The sequence below is a fragment of the Lissotriton vulgaris genome, unplaced genomic scaffold (genome assembly GCF_964263255.1).
Source record: "Lissotriton vulgaris unplaced genomic scaffold, aLisVul1.2 SCAFFOLD_1053, whole genome shotgun sequence".
NCBI classification, from domain to species: domain Eukaryota; kingdom Metazoa; phylum Chordata; class Amphibia; order Caudata; family Salamandridae; genus Lissotriton; species Lissotriton vulgaris.
Genome location: NW_028253052.1, coordinates 482286 through 497672, shown reverse-complemented (window position 1 = coordinate 497672; position 15387 = coordinate 482286). Strand labels below are relative to the sequence as shown.

The 15387-nt window shown below is 44.2% G+C and overlaps 1 protein-coding gene and 1 pseudogene across 1 annotated transcript in view; one reads left to right on the top strand and one right to left on the bottom strand.

Annotated features, from left to right (window-relative positions):
- LOC147661177 (palladin-like) overlaps window positions 1–15387 on the bottom strand; it is a 347061-nt gene that overhangs the window by 222749 nt on the left and 108925 nt on the right. The window lies entirely within an intron of this gene.
- LOC147661178 (peptidyl-prolyl cis-trans isomerase FKBP3 pseudogene) lies at window positions 2023–2691 on the top strand (annotated as a pseudogene).

Sequence of the window (15387 nt, the reverse complement as noted above, 5' to 3'; positions counted from 1 at the left end):
CTCTGACTCACTCCCTCCCTCCCTCTCACTCCCTCCCTCTGTCTCCCTCCCTCTTTCTGTCTCCCTCCCTCCCTCTGTCCCCTCCCTCCCTCTGTCTCCCTCCCTCTCTCTGTCTCCCTCCCTCTCTCTGTCTCCCTCCCTCCCTCCCTCTGTCTCCCTCCCTCTCTGTCTCCCTCCCTCCCTCTGTCTCCCTCCGTCTGCCTCCCTTTCCCTCCCTCCCTCGCTTTCCATCCCTCCCTCGCTCCCTTTCCCCCCTTGCTCTCCCTCACTCTCCCTCCCTCCCTCCCCATCCCTTCCCCTCCCTCTCCCTCCCTCTCCCTCGCTCTCCCTCCCTTTCCCTCCCTCACTTTCCCTCTCCCTCTCTTTCCCTCCCTTTAGCTCTCCCTCCCTCTGTCTCCCTCTCCCTCCCTTTCCTCCCTCTGTCTCCCTCCCTCTGTCTGCCTTCCTTTCCCTCCCTCCCTCCTACTTTAACAAAGGTAAGGTCCATCAGATTGGTTTCGACGTCTTCAGTGAATTTGGACATCCGAAGACAAATATGCAGATAGATACAAATGGATGTCCTCATAGTATGGGCAACGGAGTAGAGCTGTGTCCAGTCCAGATTTAATTATATGGCTGGAAGCATTCTGACAAACTGCATTGACCTCCTGAAATGCTCCTTCATGTTTGTGGGATGTGGGGCAACATCAATTGGGTTATACCCCATAATAAGGCATGGGTACAACAGGCGAGAAGGCAGTTGGCCTTTAACGATTTCAGGGCTGTACTCCCTGCTGAGAAGGCTTTCTTGCTCCATGCTTCCAGTCTTTTAGACTCCCTATCTGAATGTACAGTAAATAAGGCACCACTCAATTGTGTACTGGAGAAAGAAGCTTAAATAACCAGGCTCTCTGGAGATGGGTGTGTGGAGAGAAAAAGTGAGTTGCTGCCTGGTACCGAACTGTACCTCTATGCCACAAGTCTATCCACCGCTGGCATAGATGATGGCTTTTCCCAAGCTGTCACGACAGGTGCCATCAAAGCCTCATGGAAGGACAGCTAAGGTTCTGATGTGGCTGATGATGGCAAGAGAATCTCGTTTAGAACATTGGACTTGGTCTCTGCTGAACGGAAATCCAAAGATCTCCACGGCATGTAGCACTATTCCCTCCCTCACTTTCCCTCCCTCCCTCCCTCCCTCTGTCACCCTCCTTTTTTTTTTTTAAAGGCTGTCTGCAACCAGAGCTCGACTCAGAGACTCTGCTGCCTGTGGGGGCCGGGCGATTGCCGCCGTAGTCAGAGTGGGGCTGCAGGGGCGCTGAGAGGTGAAAATAGCCTCATTAACATGCTAATGGTCAGACCATTAGCATGTTAATGAGGCTATTTTCACCTCTCAGCGCCCCTGCAGCCCCACTCTCACTACGGCAGAAATCGCCCGGCCCCCACAGGCAGCAGAGTTTTTAAGTCGAGCTCTGGTTGCACACAGTCTTTAAAAAAAAAAAAACTCTGGTAGATGTCTGAAAGGTCCGCGGGCCGCCAGAGAAGGCATGCCGGGCCGCCAGCGGCCCGCGGGCCGTACTTTGAGTACCCCTGGTCTGGAGAAACACAATACCCGGAATTTGAAACGTAATACCATGGTTGGGGGTTCTCCTTAATAATCAGTATTGATTTCTGTCCAAATTAGGATAATCAAAGACTGGGGGAAAAAACATGACACTCCAATTTATACCTTGCAGTTTGTATGCAGCTCTTTGATGACAGCTAATAGCTCACTGTTCTATGTTAGGATTTTAATTTATAACCTGCTAGTAACAAAAGGATCTCTCTGACAAAAGCAATAGCCCACTGACCTATTTACATTATGTGAACTTTGTGATCTGCATGGCGCGTGTTCTTTGCAGCCGGTACATTAACACTCTGAGCTACCTTTCCATGAGTTAAAACTTCCACTAGACAAAATTTTGATCTCTCTCTAGGAAGAACATTAATCACCAGTCATCATGACATTTTTATTGTTGCCGAAAATTGCTGGAGGCCAGCCAGATGGCAGCAACCAAACCGCAGCGGGAGTGGAGCGAGGAGCAGCTGAAAAATGACGACCTGCCCAAGAAGGACATCATTAAGTTCCTACAGGATCACGGCTCAGAATCGTTTCTTGCAGAGCATAAGTTACTGGGGAACATAAAAAGTGTTGCCAAGACTACAAAGAAGGACCAATTAATTCCAGCGTACAACAAGCTGTTTCAAAATAAGCGCTTTAAAGGGATTGACGCTATAGTTAGAGTGACTGAGCAAGTTAAGAATGTGAAGTTAGAAGAAGATGCCCCACCGAAGCCTGAAGAGATCGTTTACGAGGGTCCACCAAAGTACAGAAAATCCATTCTGAAAAAGGGAGATAGAGTTACATTTCCGTAAAAGGCAGACACTGTTCATTGCTGGTATACAGGATCATTGGAGAATGGGACTGTATTTGATACAAATATTTCAACAAGTTTGAAAAAGAAGAAAGTTGGTAAACCTTTGAGTTTCAAAGTTGTATTAGGAAAAGTTATCAGAGGGTGGGATGAAGCCCTTCTAACAATGAGCAAAGGTGAAAAGGTTTACATGGAAATCGAATCTGAAAGGGCTTATGGCAGGAAAGGACAGCCAGATGCTAAAATACCACCTAATGCACAATTAATTTTTGAAGTGGAGTTGGTGGATATTGAGTAAGTGTTACCTGTGCGATTCTTTGGTGAACCAGAAGATTGAAGCTTCAAGACTGCAACATCGGCTATTTCCACTGCAGCGAATATACTTGATTTTATCTTGTTGTAAATACAGCGAATGAAAAGCTTGTACATTCAGTTTGTGTTCTACATTCTTGTAGGACACTTAGTGATAATCCAATTTTACGCAAACGTTATACCTATATCTTTTCATGGTAAACCGTGTCTGTCAATTTAATTGCAGATAAATAAAACTATCTATTTGCTGGAGAACAGTAAGGAGGCAGCAAGCGTTTTTAAAACCATAATATACTTGCAAACATGATGCCTCCACCTAAAGTCAGCACCCGGTGTGGTCACATTGGTTGCACCGCCCTAGAGCTGGCCCTTCTCAAGGGTCCTGTGACCTCAGTGACTGTGGTTCTAGGGTGTGCTGCTTCATAGGCCTGCCCGCAAGACTGGAGGTGAACATCTTCATTGATAGTGGTGGACATGCCTTGAAGGTTACCCTACACTTGTCATGCTAGGATCCACCTGCTGGTGCGAAGACACCAGGACTTCTAAGGTGTTGCGAAGCCTTCTAAGGTCTAGCATGTGATTGTGCTCTTGCAGGAGAGTGGTCCGGTGGGCTGGTTATTAAGGCTTAACCTGGTTCCCAGTTCCAAATTCAGCAGCTCTGACCATAGTGCCACATCCTCTCCCCCACTGAACACCGTTCTGCCCCACTGAGAAAAACTCCCACTATTTTCAACTACAATCCAATTGTTGCCCGCTATAAACACCTGGATGCGACTCAATTTAAATTACGCACTAGACAAGAGCAATATGCGGCCTACAAAAAAAAAGTAACAACATCCTGGAAAATGCAAACACTTATAGGGAATGCAAAATTTAGCAAACCATGGGAAATGTAAGCAGTAACAACATGGTTACCTTAATGCTTTTACACTCACTATTCAGAAATCAGTGAGTGCTTTTGCCTGAAAAGTTAAGGACACAACTACAGGGTCCTGAATGGGCCTATTTCAATGGCCATTGCTTATATCCTTACAAAACGTAAGCAGTATGGTAAAAAGACCACATCCCTGGACGCAGAGCCGCAGCACACATTTTGTTTTCCAATCCACACATTGCAGTACCTCCAGGATTGGTGCACTAGTTCCAAGTCCAAGGAAAACAAAGACAAGAAAACAAAAATAGCGCTTCACTGGCAAACTCTGTAAAAGTGGCGCTAATGTGTTTCAGTGTGAATAAAATCAGTTTGGCCAGTTTGCTACCACTCTGTCTTACTTTATTTAGTTATTTATCTATTTTTCATATTTTTAGCCTTTTATTCCCAATGCTTCACTTTGGAATTAAAATGTCAGAAAAATATGACATTTCCAGCAAAAGTGTCTTTCTTTTTTGGATCCATATCACAGGGAAGCAAATATAAGAAAGGAGAGGAAAGAGAGTGAGAACCCTGTCTTGAAGTCACAGTTTTCATGGGCGTCCGCAGGGGGGCAAGGAGGGTCTCTCCAGGGGGGGCAAGCGCCCCTCCTCGCCCCCCCTTGCGGATGCCCATGTGAGCATATGCTTCCATTTGTTTTATTGGAAGTGAGATTTTTGTTAGCTTGAGTTTTGAAAATGCACCAAAGTTGTTTAACAGTCCAATTTTAAAACTCAAGGTAACAAAAATCTCTCTTTCAGTAAAAAAACAAATGGAAACCTATGCTCAGCTGCAATCTCTCTGTTTATACTTGCATTAAGGGTGCAGTACCGTATATAGCTAATAGGGGTTCTCTTACAACTCCATAGGGACACCTAGTAACAGTCTATATATGTACCCTTGCCTTTTTTCGTGGATTTTCTTTTATTTTTTATGCTACTGCTGGGATGTTTGTTGACAAAAAATCAAAATCAGACACATTAATATTTTTAATGGCAATAGCTCAAACTTTTCAGTAATGCAAGGCCTATTGCATTGCAAATGCTTCTTTAGTCAGTCAGATAACCCAAGTACAAGTCCTCAATTTCGGATTGCCCATTCATGCTAATTGCTGAAATGCAGTAAAGAAATGAACAAAGCAACAAACTATCCCCCTTCCAGCCTTAACCAATACAGAAGCAAAAACAATTACTGAGGTAAATAAAAAATTTCTCCCACAAAATGCCTCTTTTCGCTGGTCTAAAAGGCTTGTAAACTTTTACAGAATCTTTCAAGAGACTGCAATACATTTTTCTGAAGACGGCATTGCCGTAACAATTATTTCGAAATACCTTTCTGTGAAGAGCCAACTCAAGGCCAAATAAGAATAGAACAAGCCATGTTTAAAAAAATATATATATATTAGATGGATGCGGTTTGGTGCAGGGTCTTCAACAGTGGTCGATAGTGGCTAGATTCATGTCAAATTTTGATTATATACACCTCAGCTAATTTTAAATACCAGAAATAGAAACATGTGTTACATACATAGAGATCAGCTATTCTGAAAATGTGTTATGGGCTGGATTCTCCTTTGCTAGTCCGTTGAAGCTTGTGGCTGTATATTAAAATCCAAACAAAAAACAGGAGCACCAAGTGGTAAATAATCAGGTCACCCCCCACTCAACAATCTATTTCAATAAGGCCTGACCTACTCAGAACAGTATCTCATATTTCCAAGGACCAGGGGTATTAATTCCCTTTACAAGGCAGTAAATTATTACTTGCCTGTATATCCTACTGTTCATACTTTCTATCCAATCTTGTCATGTACCACAGCTTCCAACAAGCCAAAAACAAAATTATTATCTCACCAAAAAATGTGTGAAAAGAATGGAAAGTACCTCACGGTAGAAACACCAAGGGGGGCTGCTAACATATATTAACCAGTATGCCCACGCTTATCATCCTCTGTAACTTTCCAAGGGGAAGAAAAAGATGAAAGTAAAGAGATTCCTCTGGGCTGGGAAATCTATGAAAAGATGAGTGAAAAAAGAAAGATGACACAGTCAGTGAAAAACATCACTGCATGCCTACCACGTCCCACACACAACACAAAAGAGGAGATGCAATCCTCAATTAAAAAGAGGTACCGCTTACTTGCGACAGGAATTTATTCAATGCAGTAAGTGTCCTCACTTAAAAACTGCATCTATTTGGCCATTCATCACCATCGGGGCCAAAATGTTTAGTTGCCTACTATTATTCCGGCAACTTCATCAGGTCAAGTGTGGGACCATGTAACACATTGCTTGTTGGTCACTCAAACCTGCGGTCACATGAAAAAAAGGAATACATAAAAACGACTCTGAAGCGAATTTCAACAAAAACACAACTCGATCTCTCAACAACGTATTTAGATAAGCCTTGCTCAAGAAATGTATATACATAGTTTAATATCCATTTACCAGGTGGCTGCTGTAGACCGTCGTACCTGCACACCACCTTCTAGGACAATGTGCTAAAAAGTCACAGTCCAGCTTGTGCCTGCTAGCGTCAGTCTCAGCTAGGATCATATTGATTCACATATTTAAAAAGGGAGTTGTTACACTCAATTATCCTTTGTTTTGTATCGAACTATGGTATCCCATTTAGTGTACTGCCCTAGGAATTAATTTAATCTGCAGCTCCCACCCCGGCATTGCCGAGTAGTCTTTGCCCCAAGAAAACTTCAACCACTGGCTTAAACCAATTCCGCCCGTAAATCTCACCTTAGGTTAACAGCCACTCTTACGGGTGCCCTCTCTTCCCCTTACCACATCCACGGTGTCTTGCTACGCTCTGTGCTCCGCCCCGTTCCACAACAATCGGGACGCGAGCGTGTGAATTTCAATCGCCCGGTGAAAGACACACTCCCGGAAATGGACAGTCTGGGAATCCATAACAGGACCTCCCCCGTGGTTCTCAAGCAAAGCGGGGGCCATCTTTAAGGTACCGCACGATTTTAAAATCCATACAGAGCCACAATACACCTATTGTATAAGGGGCGACATTGTGTTCTCCCGCTAGGTCTTGTTATTTATTATGGATTTAATTAGGGTTTCTACTCAATTGTATGAACCCCACAGCGCTGGGCAGCCACATCTCCACGCCAACACTACTAAAACAAAAACCCTCACTGCTTGTGTGACCAGCAAGGTCCAGGGGACTCGCCAAGCAATGGAGAGTCATGGCACGTCTGAAGCAACTAGGAAAGTCCAAGAACAAACAAGGTAACCCTCGCCATGACCCACAGGCCAACGGACCGGGGATCGCGAGGAGACCTTAAGCAAGTGTGCAAAATACCAGCTCACAGAGCACTTTGTGAGTGGAGGCTGGATATCTTAGGAGCAAATACTGCTTGGAGTCAGGACTACACAGAGTCCAATGCACAGGCTAAGGGATCGCCAAAAAGCATATGCACTTGCAAATGTGCACGGTGCACAGGGGTTTGGGTTGCACGGTCCCCACGAGGGATACTGGTCCCTCGTTCGAAGAGGAACGATCCACATGGCGTTCATGGATCTTTCCTCGGCTTTCGATTGTGTGAGTCGGGGGAAGCTCTGGGGCGCCATAGTAAAAATGGGTGTGGATCCAAACCTAGTAGATTTGCTAGATGATATGCACTCGGACACCAAAGCGAATGTTAGATTCACCCAAGATCTAAATGTGACTAAAGACTTTGGAGTGCATCGGGGTGTCCGTCAAGGCTGCATTCTGGCCCCGTTCCTTTTTAATCTCTACATAAATGATTTGGAAGAGCACCTTTTAAGCACCAATACGGATTATCCGTATATTGGCCGCAAGGGGCTGCCGGTCCTGCTATATGCGGACGACGCAGTCCTTTTATCTAGGACGGCAAACGGGCTTCAAATTCTATTAGATTCCTTCCACTCTTTTATGAAGTCAAGAGAGCTAAGTATTAATAATTCTAAATCTTACACAATGAAGATCGGCCAAGGAAACAAAAAAACAAATCGCCTAAACGTAAATGGAGTACAAATCCCTATAACACATATATTCTCCTACCTTGGGGTCCTCTTTGACAGTCAATTAAATTGGGGACCCGTGATTCAAAAAAAGAAGGGAGAGGTTACCAGGGTAAATGCGGCAATAATGGATTTTTCTAGGAAAGTGGGTAACAGTCCAGTTGCCGCCTTACTCCAACTTTACAAGGCCAAATGTGTTACCACGGTATATAAGGAAGTGGTCCCTGACCAAACACCAAAAATTTCTTAGAAAAAATCACAATGTTTTGAAACAAATTAATTTCGCAGAAAAATCAGAGTGCAAGGTGTTTTTTATTATCACCGCACTATTGCGCACTCATCGCGACCATGTGGTATGTTCTTTTTTGACGACCCCGAAGGAACCATCCATAACATCTATGTGGAACCTACCCCCCATTGTGGGACACTACCGCTGTGGCACTTGCAAAGCCTGTCCAGCAACACTACAAACCAAAGTCTTTTCCCACGGACAACAACAGGTCCTTTTGAAATCACACACAAACTGTAACTCAACCAACGTGATATACTGCATAGTATGCCCGTGTGATTTGATATATATAGGACAGACACAACAACGGGCAAAAGTACGTTTTCTTCAACACTGCAGCCGCATAAGGTGCAAGGTCCAAGGTGCTCCCCTAGTAGATCATTGCAATGACCTCAATCATCCTCCCGAAAGCCTTAAGTGGACTATCCTTGAACAGGTTAGATTAGGCCCGAGAGGCGGCAGTATAGAGCCCATCCTCAACGTCCGGGAGATCAAATGGATTCGTTTCTTTGATTCTGTCCGTAGGGGGCTTAATGAATCTGAGAATAGCTTTGCCCAAATGGCCAACCTCTAAACTGTATCATGCGTCTAAACCACCTTGCGGTAGGTTCACGCAGACCTTTTTAATCCTCATGTTATTCCATTGAGAACGTTTGACATGCTAATTTTTTGCTGCTGCACCTTGCACTTGGTTCTTCTATGATTTCTCTGATGATCTCGTGTGATTTTAACAAATTGCTCCTTCTGTCCAAATGCAGTATTGTTTCTTCAATGGTATAACCTGCTAACGCATTGCGCTCTAGACCACCTTGTTTGGTAGGTCCTTGTTTCAGATGACTAATAGACAATGTAGTAACTAGGCTGTTTTGTTGGTTAATCCGGGTTTCTAAGTTTGCCTTGACCGCCTTGTAAATATGGTATAACCTGCTAACGTATCGCGCTCTAGACCACCATGTTTGGTAGGTCCTTGTGCGTGTCTTAGATGAATGACGGATAATGTAATGATCAGACTGTTTTGTTAGACAATCCATTTGCCTATGTGCGCTTTGACCGCCTTGTAAAATCTGGTAGGTCCGCGACATCCTCCGTAATCTACAGATTGCACTCTAGACCACCTTTTGTGACAGGCCTGCGCTGTGTTTTGAATTATGAACAAACCCCACAACATGTTTCCGAATAGTGGCCCATGTTACAGTTGGTCTGGCATGACAGATATCCCTCAATCTGCGCCCTGTACACATTGCAAATTGGTAGATCAGCTTTCTCATGATGGTTCCTGCACACACCCCTGTGTTAGGTCCTCTAATACCTATTTAGGGAATGCAGTGGCTTGAGTCAGATTTAGGATCCCACCTATTTTGCCCTTCACCGCGTTCTGTTTGCCAACTTGGCAGATCGGCTTTTCCTATGATGCCCCTCCTGGCACATAATTGTATCAGGTTCCTTAATACCTTTAATATTTACTAAGTGAATACAAAGTCAATTCTATTAAATTTCCATCCGCAATGCTTATTTTCAATCCAGTTGCAGTGAACGTCATTTAACTCGGAAGTCTGTCTTCCAGCGCGCTCCATGTTACCATAGCAACGCGAGTCTGTTTTCACGAGCTCGGTAAATACCCTGTGTTACCAGGGCAGCACTTCCTGGTCTGGCTCGTCGGGGCAGGAGGCTGATTTACACGCTCCGCTTCGCTTCTATTCATTCAAAGGTGAGTTTCCAAACAGGTCATTGCCTGTCGGGCGTTTTTGTAAATGCATTTTTCCGCGTTTGTAGCAGCCAGCGAGAGTTACCCTTTTTGACTCTCATTCTTTCACGGTCTTTGTTCCGTTTCACTTTCAGATAAAATAAGTGATTCCCTGACGCTCAGGACCTTCTAATGCTACCGCACAATTAAGGATAATTATATTAAAGATTTGTTGCCTTCTTCTAGAGGTAGGCTTTTTTGACAAATATCTTGTTTTTATTTCTGCATTTAAAAGTGATGGTATACGTTTGTGGCGAATACAATTACTTAATTGGCGCCCTCTATTACCTTTCATGATCCCTTAGATCCGGAGAGCAACTGCTTTAAATATGTCCCAACAATGAAAAGGACTACGTTTTTTCAAGCCGCCCTTTGATCGTTCAATAAGGTAATTTCATGCAACCTTGGGTCTATCCTCAGTATAACCTCCTTCACCCAAACCCAGTTCATAATTTAAAGTCTCTTTGAGCATAACGAGTTGTCCGTTATATAGTATTTCTGGACTCTTTCTGAGACCAATTTTAAAATTGTTTTCACTTTTATCCTGTCTAGGACAAGCCCCACCTTACCCTTCCCTCCCATCACGTCCTGACGAAGACCCGTTTAGTAAGGATCCACTGTCCTACATTCCCTGGGTCGAAACGTAGACTTCCTTCTACTCCCCCTGAACTCCTAAAGGACAGCCTGATGTACACAGCTAATTAGGAGCTTCAATTTGAAACGTTGTTTGATATTCATACACTGTTTGACCCCTCCTATGGGGATCTATAATTTTTTGTGATGATAATTTGTGCACATGAGATTTTCTGACTAGTGATGTTTGAACTGTCATGAAATGTGTACCCCTTTCCTCACACCCCTCCCCTGTTTTTCGCGTGTGGGCGCATCTAGTTTTGTATATACTATATAATGACTTGGATTATTTTTGGATCATTGATTGATTGCAATAGTGCGGTGATAATAAAAAACACCTTGCACTCTGATTTTTCTGCGAAATTAATTTGTTTCAAAACATTGTGATTTTTTCTAAGAAATTTTTGGTGTTTGGTCAGGGACCACTTCCTTATATACCGACTTATTACCCAGGTCCCACTGATCGTATGGGTCTAACCCCTTTATCTACAACATACTTCGAGCAGACGGTGGTCTGCGAGGTTCCCCTTTTCCCTAATAATCTATTACATTTTTTCTTTGCGAACTTTTATACCTTTATCTGTCTTTCAACTCAACCATTATGGTTGACAAGGAGGTTCTCTCCTATACTGAGGATTATATTAAGCAACTTCTACTAGATCCAGCTAACAACTTCCTATCACCCACTACACCCGTCATTGACTTTTCGCTCAACGACAAAGTCAACAATTTGGAACGCCTAGAAAAGAAACTGATCAGAACAAAACTGCATGGTCATTTTTTAGCACAGTGCTTGCAAAACAACATCATTCCTGTAGGCTTACAGGTTAAAGTCGAACCTGCAATCTTCATCGACGTACCTAAGTTCCGTGAGGGCTTCAGCTTTGTCGCGAACAACTGTTCGCGACATTGGATGGTCCTGGGCATTGAAACAGCCAACGAGCAAATTGCAATCTTAACTAAACAGATAGCGGATTTGAAGGCTGAGATTACGGGCGACGCTACTCTCACTAACTCTAAAGAAGCCTTAACTAAACTCGTAGCAACCCTTCAAGACTTTGAAACGGCCACAATAAAAAGGAAACTTGAGAAACTAGCACGTGATGTGAAACTGTATGACAAGAAAAGAACATATCCCTACTTGCAGGACGAATACTATAGGCAAGACAGTCAGGGTAGATTTACTAACCGGGGCCGTGGTCCCTTCCGGGGAAGACGTAATTTTACAACCTTCTCAGATTCGTCGTATAGCTCAGGTGAGGATTCTGAGCGAGCGGGCCCAAGCGGGTCATACGGATATCAAGACTCCTACGGAACATCACACCAACCAACACCTTTTTTAGGACAGGGAGGATGGAGACCCCCACGGGGCAGAGCGAACAACTGGAACAGAGGCACGGGCAGGGGCCAATCCAATGCTGGACAAGAGTGGGACTCCGGGAGAGGAAGAGGCACGAAACAGGTGACTTTTCCGCAGGAAGAACACGGAGAGAGATCAACGCGCAGGAAGAACTACCGATGGTAAGAACAACCTCCCCTGTGATAAACATCTCGAAATATACCTTACTAGATGATGAAATCAGAGTGCTCAGCCGAGGTCTATCTTTTGTTCCAACTTCAACACCCGATACCTTCAACACTATAGTTGAACTCCACAAATTTTTTCGTAAAATCCGACTTAGGCACTTCTTCAAGGACAAACCATCTGATCGGCCCACATCTGTAACCAACCTTAGGCCACCATCCACTTTTGTCCCACCGACGTATGCAATGAGTCCACGTATCCTGGCATACGAAAGTCTGGTCCTACGGGATGTTAACAAAATCTTGGAAGAACAGAAATTTGTCAAATTCAACACCAGCAGAGCCGAAAAACTTGCACTCAAATCCATAAGGAATAATACGGATTTGGTAGTGAAACCCGCGGACAAGGGTGGTGCTATTGTTGTACAGGACTTGGATAACTACACCAAGGAGATCATGAGACAGTTGAACGATGGGATCAGCTATAAACCATTGGATGGTGATCCATCCAATGAACTCAAGACTGAGATTCTGAGGATCACACAGGATGGCCTACAACAAGGTTTTCTATCCGATAACGAATTCAAGTACCTGAACCAGAAAAACCCGCGTCTACCTACCATCTACACTTTACCCAAAGTGCATAAAGATCTTCACCAGCCTCCAGGACGACCCATAGTATCTGGGTGCGGCTCACTACTGGAACCCCTATGTAGGTATGTGGATTTCTTTCTAAAGCCCTTAGCGGAAGCAACGACAACCTACCTGCGGGACACCACACATGCCATTAAATTGATTGACGGGTGCCCGTATAACTCACATCAGGAACTTCTAGTAACATGTGACATTGTGTCACTTTATACTAGCATACCCCAGAAGGAGGCCCTGATGGCGATGACGATTGCACTCGACAAACGGGAGGCACCTACCCAAGTACCTACATCCTTTATCATTGCACTACTCAAAACAGCCATGATGAAGAATTTTTTCATTTTTCGCAATCGCTTTTACCTCCAAACCAAGGGAGTTGCGATGGGGGCGGCCTTTGCCCCAGACTTGGCAATAATCTTCATGTCCATGTACGAAGATATGTTCATCTTTAATGACATCAATCCCTTCAGACCCCAAATAAACATGTGGATGAGATACATTGACGATATCATATGTATCTGGGCAGGAACCGAGGTGAGAATCAACAACTTTTTTGATTGGCTCAATGGTAGATCTCCAGACATACAGTTTACCATCCAGTTCGACAAAAAATCCATTGACTTCTTGGATCTTACAATCTTTGTGGAAAATGAGACCCTACAAACCACTCTTTTCAGGAAACCTGCGGAGAGAAACTCCCTACTTCTTTATTCCAGCCATCACCCTAGGGGCCTCCGAGACAATTTGCCCTTCGGCCAATTCTTAAGGATTCGCCGTAATTGCAGCAGAAAAGAGGACTACATGGAACAATCCACCATATTGATGGATCGTTTACTTGAACGTGGATACCCGAGACGTCTGGTGAAGAAAGCCAAAAAGAGAGCATGGTACAATCCGAGGGAAGCCCTACTACAACCTGAGTCAAAACAGAGCAATAATGAGGAACGTCTCATTTGCGTAACTACTTTTTCAACAAAGAGTAATGCAATAAAGAAAACCATTAATAAATATTGGAACTTGGTCTCAGAGGATTTGAACTGTCGTCAGTTACCTCTCCATGCTTTCAAAAAGGCCAAGAATATCCGCGACCATGTGGTATGTTCTTTTTTGACGACCCCGAAGGAACCATCCATAACATCTATGTGGAACCTACCCCCCATTGTGGGACACTACCGCTGTGGCACTTGCAAAGCCTGTCCAGCAACACTACAAACCAAAGTCTTTTCCCACGGACAACAACAGGTCCTTTTGAAATCACACACAAACTGTAACTCAACCAACGTGATATACTGCATAGTATGCCCGTGTGATTTGATATATATAGGACAGACACAACAACGGGCAAAAGTACGTTTTCTTCAACACTGCAGCCGCATAAGGTGCAAGGTCCAAGGTGCTCCCCTAGTAGATCATTGCAATGACCTCAATCATCCTCCCGAAAGCCTTAAGTGGACTATCCTTGAACAGGTTAGATTAGGCCCGAGTGGCGGCAGTATAGAGCCCATCCTCAACGTCCGGGAGATCAAATGGATTCGTTTCTTTGATTCTGTCCGTAGGGGGCTTAATGAATCTGAGAATAGCTTTGCCCAAATGGCCAACCTCTAAACTGTATCATGCGTCTAAACCACCTTGCGGTAGGTTCACGCAGACCTTTTTAATCCTCATGTTATTCCATTGAGAACGTTTGACATGCTAATTTTTTGCTGCTGCACCTTGCACTTGGTTCTTCTATGATTTCTCTGATGATCTCGTGTGATTTTAACAAATTGCTCCTTCTGTCCAAATGCAGTATTGTTTCTTCAATGGTATAACCTGCTAACGCATTGCGCTCTAGACCACCTTGTTTGGTAGGTCCTTGTTTCAGATGACTAATAGACAATGTAGTAACTAGGCTGTTTTGTTGGTTAATCCGGGTTTCTACGTTTGCCTTGACCGCCTTGTAAATATGGTATAACCTGCTAACGTATCGCGCTCTAGACCACCATGTTTGGTAGGTCCTTGTGCGTGTCTTAGATGAATGACGGATAATGTAATGATCAGACTGTTTTGTTAGACAATCCATTTGCCTATGTGCGCTTTGACCGCCTTGTAAAATCTGGTAGGTCCGCGACATCCTCCGTAATCTACAGATTGCACTCTAGACCACCTTTTGTGACAGGCCTGTGCTGTGTTTTGAATTATGAACAAACCCCACAACATGTTTCCGAATAGTGGCCCATGTTACAGTTGGTCTGGCATGACAGATATCCCTCAATCTGCGCCCTGTACACATTGCAAATTGGTAGATCAGCTTTCTCATGATGGTTCCTGCACACACCCCTGTGTTAGGTCCTCTAATACCTATTTAGGGAATGCAGTGGCTTGAGTCAGATTTAGGATCCCACCTATTTTGCCCTTCACCGCGTTCTGTTTGCCAACTTGGCAGATCGGCTTTTCCTATGATGCCCCTCCTGGCACATAATTGTATCAGGTTCCTTAATACCTTTAATATTTACTAAGTGAATACAAAGTCAATTCTATTAAATTTCCATCCGCAATGCTTATTTTCAATCCAGTTGCAGTGAACGTCATTTAACTCGGAAGTCTGTCTTCCAGTGCGCTCCATGTTACCATAGCAACGCAAGTCTGTTTTCACGAGCTCGGTAAATACCCTGTGTTACCAGGGCAGCACTTCCTGGTCTGGCTCGTCGGAGCAGGAGGCTGATTTACACACTCCGCTTCGCTTCTATTCATTCAAAGGTGAGTTTCCAAACAGGTCATTGCCTGTCGGGCGTTTTTGTAAATGCATTTTTCCGCGTTTGTAGCAGCCAGCGAGAGTTACCCTTTTTGACTCTCATTCTTTCACGGTCTTTGTTCCGTTTCACTTTCAGATAAAATAAGTGATTCCCTGACGCTCAGGACCTTCTAATGCTACCGCACAATTA